Here is a 9,029-nt window from a genome sequence, read left to right on the forward strand (position 1 = left end):
GCATTTCCTACTTTTCACGGCCTATTATTCCAAGTCACTCGGGTATTTTGGTGGACATTTTTATCTATGCCTATACAATTTTGCCAGGAAAGACCCTTTTGTCAATCGTGGGATCTTTAACGTGCACACCCCAATGTAGTGTACACGAAGAGACCTCGGTTTTTCGTCTCATCCGAAAGACTAGCACTTGAACCCACCACCTAGGTTAGGAAAGGGGGGAGAAAATTGCTAACGCCCTGACCCAGGGTCGAACTCGCAACCTCTCGCTTCCGAGCGCAAGTGCGTTACCACTCGGCCACCCAGTCCTTAACAATGTTGTGTCGTTTTGTATTACGTTTTATGTTGTTGATCAATTGATAAATATATATGCCTTCCCAACATATTACATCGCTTCCGAGCGCAAGTGCCTTACCACTCGGCCACCCAGACTTGGTGAGGCAAACTTACACGGGAATTCTGAGGAGGCCGCGACATTGTTTCGTACCGTACCGATCATGGAAGTTCAACAACTGACCGCGGTGTTACGTAGCGGATAATAGTGGTTGCTGATACTCTGGAAGATCTCATGGGGCTCGTCGTGTGTTATGAGTATTGATCTACCGTAAGTAATGAGACGCTGGAACAAGGCTTATGTTTCACGAGAGAGAGAGAGAGAGAGAGAGAGAGAGAGAGAGAGAGAGAGAGAGAGAGAGAGAGAGAGAGAGAGACAGACAGACAGACAGACAGACAGACAGACAAAGACTGAGAGACAGAGACGGAGAGTGACACGCTTTTTTTGTTGATTAGTTATGCTCATGTCCAAGGGACATAACTTCGTGGACACTATTAGTAGTAGGAAAGAGGTATAAACCGGACCCTGCGCAATGCGCAATGCGCAAGGGTAGGGACCAGCATAAAGTGATAGGTTAAGGTGCCTGTGTTTAAGTAGTGATAAGGAGATATTGCGGATAAACGGTTTATTGCGTTTTATATTTTGTCATGTGATTTCATGTGCCTGTACCTGTTGCTCGGTACTAATGACCACTCCAGGTGGGGTAATGGCAGGATTACTGCTCCCCTGCAGTAATTGCCCCCATAGGGTCAATTACTGCTTTTTTTTTATTGGTGCTTATCGCAGTTGGAGTACTGACAGTAATTGACCCTCCCTCTGTGTTTTCACGGGCTTGGGACCGTTTTGACATGGTATGTCAAAGCCACATTGGGGGTTTTTTGGGATTAAACAATACGAGCATTATTTACAGAAGCAAAACATGTCTTATCAAATTTATTTACAAAAACGACAAAGTTGTTTGGCATTGGAATGTTAACCATATCACAGGCGGCGGTATCACAGTCAAAAAAGAAAGAGCCCCATTAGACGGGTATCACAGTCAAAAAAGAAAGAGACCCGTTAGACGGGTGTAGGCAGGGTTGAAACCCCATCAGAGGCGATCACACGCTTGATGTAGAAAAACGAGAGTGACTTTCTGGTTTGGGAATAGGTGAACATAGACTTTCCGTCTGTCTTGAAACCCGTGTTTGTACCGCCACCACTTTCTTGTGTTAGAAGCACCTGTTGGTAAGACTCTTTTGTCAGTTTGTTTTGGTTTTTGTTTAAACCTTTTGAACTAAATTTGTTCCCACTGTCCCCCTCACAAAAGTAGGTTTTAGAACACAAACCAATGAACGCATTTCCTTGGTATTCGGTTTTAAAGAGACCGGGTGTTCGTTTGTCGTACTGGACACGTGCTGTACAAGCCTGACAGAGAGTCGCGTCCCATGGGGCGTTAGCTAAACGGGTGTTTTGGAAGGCTACCTCGTGTTGGTCACAGGCTTGTGCAGGGAACCATTGGTTATACACTTTGTAAAACTGCTCTCGCAGTTCAGGACGAACCACCTCTTCTAACGTTGAAGCGCTAAGCGCCATGTACAGAGAATCTGTATCCATTTCCAAAAGCTGGTAGTCGGCTCTGGACACAAACTTATCTAGAAAATCAAAATGAAACTCCAACATGCGTAGTTTAGCGTACTGGTAAACAAAGTAACCAATCTGAGAGGGAAGTGACCAGTTGATTTTTTTTTTAGTCATCTCTACTTCAGTGACAACCTCTGATACTTCTGTTAGTTTTTGAAAACGACCGTTGTTGATCAGTTTTGATGCCTCGTCAGACAAAACGTAATGAATATCACGATGGTTGGCCACGTTAGTTAAGGTTTTCCCGTAGGCTGAGTTACCGAGCAGTTTGAAAGTTTCAGCTAAGATAGCTTTTGACGGGTCTTGGTCCCCTGCTCGTCTCGCGTTTGAAACGCTGTCACCAAACTGACGGAAACAGGTTTTGGGTTGATACTCTACGATCAGCGTGATGTTTTCAACAACCAACCCGTGCTGCACGTACCAAAACAAGAGGGGTGTGGCTAGCAGAATTTGTTCACCGTGGTAACTCCCAACAAGTGTACGGCGTGGTTGGGATAAGAGCTTGTGTTTTTCAGCGTAGTCTTTCATAAAATCCCCGATCTGTTCTCGGCTGACAGACTCATTTTTGAAAATAGGCTGCATTTCACTGAAATGTTCTTTCAGATGGTCAGGTACATAAATATCACACTGTACCAACCCGAACAAAGTTTTGTTTTGCACCGCGTCTAAGACAGTTTGATCTGTGATGGTAGAAGGATGCCGGAAGGGTTTAAGTGTCGGAAAACGACCTTGTAGAAAAGTCTGAATGTGGGTGTTTTGTTTTTTGTCTGCGTACCATTCACACTCCCATTTTTCGACGATAGTCACACCCACATCCTCACGCAAGTATTTGGTAATGTTGCTTGTATGTTCTCTGAGTTCAATTAGTGTTTTTCCGGTGACAGGGTTAGTCGTTTTACCGGCGGTCACAGAACAGTCATGCCCGTGGAACAAACATCCGTGAAACTGATAGCAAATTTGATTTGCGGCATCCCAACCATCAACCCTAATCTTTTTTCGACCAAGGGCCTTCTCTTTCGCGTTAAACTTATGTTGGAGATGGATCTGTTTTGATGCCATGACCCACTCCAACCATTCCCGAGCTAGCTGACCGTAGGGATCTGTTTTTTCCGCTTTAAAAGCGTTTTCTTTTCTACGAATGACAGGGTGCTCTGTGGGCATGTCTTGCATGAGTGCAGCTAAATACAGCGCATTTGCATCAAATCCCTGAACAGACTGTACCGGCTTGTCTTGATTACCACGAATGTATGTTTTGTCTTTTTCGTGGTATCTGTGAAAGACAATAGACGGACCCCCGACAATGTTCTTTCGCAAAAGTGCGTGAACGTCTTTTTGTTTTTCGTTAAAAAGTGAAAAGTAGGTATCTGAAGACAACGTGTCAAACAGATACTTCAGTGTCACACCGGGGACAGAAATACCGTCTTTCAGCAAATCAACTCGCAGACTAGCGTACATACTAATCTGATGCTGCAAAGCAACCAGAAACGGCCCTGTATCTAGGTTGTTGTACCACTCCAAAAAATCCTTCAAAGTCGTCATTTTGTTTTCAGTCCACACACGCTGACAAAAAGCGTACTCTGTATCAGAAATATTTGAGTTTTTGAGCTTACTAAAAAAAGCTGCATGGGGTGGGAGTTCTCTTTCATCTAGTGTACTTAGACTAGTGACGTATTCATAACAGAAAAAACCCTTTTGCTCTTCGACACCGAACGCCTTGAGGTACTTGGAATAACTAAAACCTGGCGCAAGAAAATTGTTGATGTCGAGAAACCGAAGTTTATCTGTACAAAGACACATATACTGATTGTTACGTTTAACAACAAACTTGAAAGGGGGTCTTTTAGGGGCCTTCTTTTTTCCCTCTGTTTTGACTTCTTTGTCTTCTTCTTCTTCTTCCTCTTCTTCTTCTTCACCCACGGTATCAAAACCATCTGGTTCAAAAACAGGGTCTGTTTGACTTTCGTCTTTTGGAAGATCGTTATGGGCTGTTTTGTCTTTGACAAACTTTTCAATGAGAAAAGGTTTGATCACATTCAGATCGTAGCGAGAAGAATTGAAACCTACGACAGGCAGTTCTTGTAAATACTCATATAATTTCTGTCTGAGTCTTTCTACGGGGATGTTGAGGCTATCTGTCTCGTGTTGTTGTGTCTCTTCGATCTCAGTCAACTGATCAAACACATCTTTAAATTCTTCACAAAGAAGGGCGCAGGAGGCTTCAGAGATACGTTCTAGGTAGTTAACCATGCTATCCACTAGTTCTTGAGAGTCACCTTTACTCACAAAACAGGTTGGTTCTGTGAAATGGGGAACATTACTGCATACAGAAACAGAAAGAGGAATATGTTTTGCTGTATACTGTGTACAGTTTGACTCAACTGATTTTGTCTGTGGCAGGTTATCTGTGTCAAAAAACACCTCAAAATCAAAAGTCGCTCTGTAGGGAAAAACAAAATCTGTAGCTACCTGAACACCGTGGTTTTGTAGCTGTTGAAAAATGTTTTGAGGTGGTGAGTAAACCCCGCCTTTGAACGTTTCCTTTGAACCCTCACCCTGACAAGTCTGCTCATGTCGATTCATTTTAAACAAAGACGACCAGAGTTTCCCGCATTTGGAACAAGCCAACGCATGACCGAGTTTATCAATGTCTAAAATGTACATGAAATGGTCTTTGTAACGCAAGAGACGCATAACGCCAGAATGTTTGTAAGCGCTACGACGCAGAGGAACGAGACAGACAGGTGTTTGGTTCTCGTCAAACTCAAACACATCTATGTTCACCTTAAATTCAGATTCAATCGACTCAAGTTGAAACAAAGTGACCCCCGGAAAGTGGACAGGGGGAGAATGTCCGGCCCACTGTTTGAACAAGGTTTTTGTGGGTTTTTGCAAAGAATGACGCGAGGCTCCTTTGTGCAAAGCAAGACAGCGAAAGAGACACAGACCATCAGTATAAGGAAAATGATTACGCGCGTCTTTTTGCAACTTGTGCAAGAACTGTGTGTTTGTGATGTAGTCAGGTAGACTACCACAGGCACAACCGATAGGAAAGTCAGTCAAAGGCGTGACATAGAAACTGGAAGACATGATGCTGTGAACAGCATACCGAGAGTTTGGGCGTTCGAGTCTAACTTGTTCTAGAATGTCATGGTCACTGATTTCACCGAGAAAAGAAAGAAAGTCCTGCTTTGAGTTGATCAGGCGCGGTCGTTGTAAGACAGAGTGGTTATTGACTGAGGCATGAAAGAAAGACAAGTCACCCGACTCTTTGTTTTTGAGAAGAAAAGAGTGAGAAAAATTGATTTTGAAGCGCTTGTTTTGTTCATGGAACAGATCAAGAAGCGACTCGTCCCAATCAGGGAAATCAGAACAAGGGTTCCAGAGAATGGTATAGGTTGACTGAAGTTTACCAGGCCGCTTATGAGTTTTAACAGAATTCCAATGCTTTTCGTACATTTGTCTTTCTTCAAAAGGTAACTTTTTGATTTTTTCTTTTTCTAGTGCTCGTTTGTTTAATCCCTTTTTGGGGGAAGGGGCTTCCTGTGAAGACGAACTTTTTCTTTTGGACCCAGCGACTGTCGGCGCTGGTGGTGGAGGTGTCCGACTCGCAACATCTTGGCAGTTTTTGGTTTTTTCATGCCGAGCAAGGCCGTGTTTTCTGCTAAACGACTTGCCGCACATAGCACAGAGAAAAGGTCTGGCTTTGTTATGGGCTTCGTTAACATGAGCGTTAAGGTTGTAGTTTTGTGTAAAAACCTGTTCACAGTGCGGGCATTGGTTACGCTGCAATAAAAAAAAAAAGAACTATGTCTGAGCTACAAACAAAAAAACAATATCAAAAAAAAATCTTACATAAAAACATTTATTTTTCTAAAAAGCTATGTCTGAGAAAAAAGTAACACGCTACTTTATTTTTTTTATCTTTACAAAAACAAAATCAACTTACCAAATCTGTTGAGGCCGGTTGTGGCGTTGTGTTAGCGTCACTGCTGCTGCTGCTGTTGGTCGCCATAGTTGTTTTTGTTCACCACCACCCACTTGTAAAGTCGAAGAGACACTCAAGAGTTAGCCCCAGAAGAAGTTTATTTATACCCCCTCTTTGCCCGCGTTTCTATTTTTAGGTGCTGACCAATCAACAAGTTCTAACATGTTTAGGTCTTGCGTATCTGTGGTGCAATAACTCAGGCGTAAGCACCCAATGACCCCCTCTGGAGGTTTACCGGAGAGGGGGCTCCGCGAAGCGCAGGGATACCGTTTAATTTCCTTACTCTGACACCCCCCCTGACAGGGCACCAAACTACATAGCTATTAAAGAGAGAGGGCTCCGCGAAGCGCAGAGAAAGTGTGAATATGTGTGTGTGTGTGTGTGTGTGTGTGTATGTGTGTGTGTGTGTGTGTGTGTGTGTGTGTGTGTGTGTGTGTGTGTGTGTGAGTTAGTTTTGAATATAAAATTTAAAGTAGATGTTTGGTTTTTTTAAATTAATAAATAAAGATAAGGATAGGATCTTAGTTTAGTATGTGAAAATGGATCCAAGGTGGAAACATCCTTTTACCTGTGTGATTGCCGGTCCCACAGGGAGTGGGAAGACTCATTTTGTCAAACAATATTTGAATCACTTACAAGATATGATGACACCCCCTCCAGAGGAATTGATTTGGTGTTATGGGGCGTGGCAGTCTGGTTACAATGAGATGAGACATGTGACGTTTGTGGAGGGTTTACCCGACGTGGAACAGTGGACAGGGGTCAAAAGGCGACTGGTCATCATTGATGATTTGATGAGTGAGACAAACGACAAGGTCACACAACTATTCACCAAAGAAAGTCATCATCGGAATCTGAGTGTAATGTATATTGTACAGAACCTGTTCGGAAAAAACAAAGAGCAGAGGACGATCAGTTTGAACAGTCACTACCTGGTGGTGTTTAAAAACCCACGGGATGCTTCACAGATCAACCATCTGGCCAAGCAGATGTACCCTGGGAAGCTAAAGTATGTCCAAGAGGCATTTAAAAATGCGACTTCTATGCCTCACGGTTATTTGCTGTTTGACTTGCGACAAGAGACACCCGATCATCTTCGTCTGAGAACAAAACTTTTCCCACCAGAGCACCCTGTAGTGTACCTTCAAAAATAACCATGTCTACACGCCTGAAGAGAAATGTACCCATGTTGCGATTGTTGTGTGGGGCTAAGCCTGCCGTGATTAAGGCCGTATTGAAAGGAGCTTCTCCAGATTTGATCCATGCGTTGTGCGAGTGCTCCCTGAACATCTTAAAAGGCCATGTGCAGCTGACGCCCGCACAGAAGAAACGGTTGTCTCGACACAAACAGAACCTACGGGTCTTAGCCAAAAAAACAACATCTGTCAAACATCGAAAGCAAATCCTGCAGAAAGGCGGTTTTCTTCAGGCTCTTTTGAACCCTGTGCTAGGTATTGTATCTGGTTTGCTCGGGACCCTGGGTCTCTGATGCGATGGAGCATACCAAAAAGATGATTTTGATTGAGCCACGTGTGTTGGACTCTTTGCGGGACTCTGCAGGTGGACCTCCAGTACCTGATGCCACCTCACAAAGTTTGAAGGACATGGATCAAGTGATGCGGGGTATTTTAGACAAGAAGGATGTGGACAAACATGAAAAAGCAGACTCCTACCAACAAGTCTTGTGGCGGTTTCTTAAGCGTGTTGAAGAATATAAAAACAAACCTCTTGGAAGAGTGGAGATAGCACAACCCTCAAAACAACCTTTGACAGAACTAAATGAGGTCGAGAAACCTCAGGACCTAGCTAGGGTAGAAAAACGAGTGTTGGAGAGTGTGCCGAAAACCTTGAAGAAGAAGGCTCAGTTGCTTTTGGATATAACCAAGGACAGTTCTGACATCAAGTGGAATGATCAAGGGCAGCTCGTGTACCAGGGACAGACAGTAGAAGGAACCAACATGGCTGATCTGGTGAATGATGCTCTTCGTTACCGTAAAAATGCACCTGATCCTCAAGGGTGGGAAGTGTTTGCAAAAGGTTTAAAAGCGGTTAATGCCCCTCGTGAACTCATTGGTCACACAGGGCGATGGGAGTGGATGCACAGCGAGGGTGGTGATAGAGGAAGACCACCCACCAGGACAAAAAGAAGAAGAAGAAGAATTGTGACTCCTTCCTCAGCATCTCCTTCTGCAGAAAGAGTATCATTTCCTTCTCCATCGCCCAAGAAGAAGACGTGGCTATCTTATTCTTGAGCAGAATGCCAGTGAAAAAAAAAAAAGTCGCTGAGAAGCTGCGACGTCGATATTATGAAAGTCAACTCCCTGGAAGTTTGGGTGGAGTGGAGGCTTTGAGAAGAACCACCAGACAAGAACAAAAACAAGTTGAAAAGTGGTTGACTTTTCAAGACACCTATACACTACACAAACCTGTGCGGCGAAAGTTTACTCGTCGTCGTATTATCGTGGGTGGCATAGATCATCAGTGGCAAGCAGATTTGATTGATGTTAGAGCGCTGAGAAAAGACAATGACGGGTTTACCTACCTACTCACATGTATTGATGTGCTGAGCAAACACGCGTGGGTGGTGCCTTTGAAGGACAAAACAGGGGCCTCTCTGGTGACAGCCTTCAAAAGCATTTTTGTCCGAGGTCGTCAACCCCTGAGACTACAAACAGATAAGGGTAGCGAATTTAAAAACAAGGTGTTCCAGGATTTTTTGGACAAAACAAAAGTACACTTTTTTGTGACAGAAAATGATGACATTAAAGCCTCAATGGCGGAGCGCTTCAACCGTACCTTGAAAGACAAACTGTGGAGGTATTTCACCAGAACAAGTTCAGTGAGGTATGTGGAAGTCTTGGCTAAGCTGGTGCGTGGTTACAATCATTCCTACCACCGCAGTATTAAGAAAGCTCCTGCTGACGTAACCATCGCTAATCAGGAGGAAGTGTGGCAACGGTTGTATGGTGGTCCAACTCTCTCCAAACCACCTAAACTGAATATAGGAGACCGTGTGCGAATCAGCAAGACGAGAAGAGTCTTTAAAAAAGGTTATATGCCTTCTTGGACAGAGGAACTCTTTACCATCAG

This window comes from Littorina saxatilis, linkage group LG16 (assembly GCF_037325665.1).
Source record: "Littorina saxatilis isolate snail1 linkage group LG16, US_GU_Lsax_2.0, whole genome shotgun sequence".
NCBI classification, from domain to species: Eukaryota; Metazoa; Mollusca; class Gastropoda; order Littorinimorpha; family Littorinidae; genus Littorina; species Littorina saxatilis.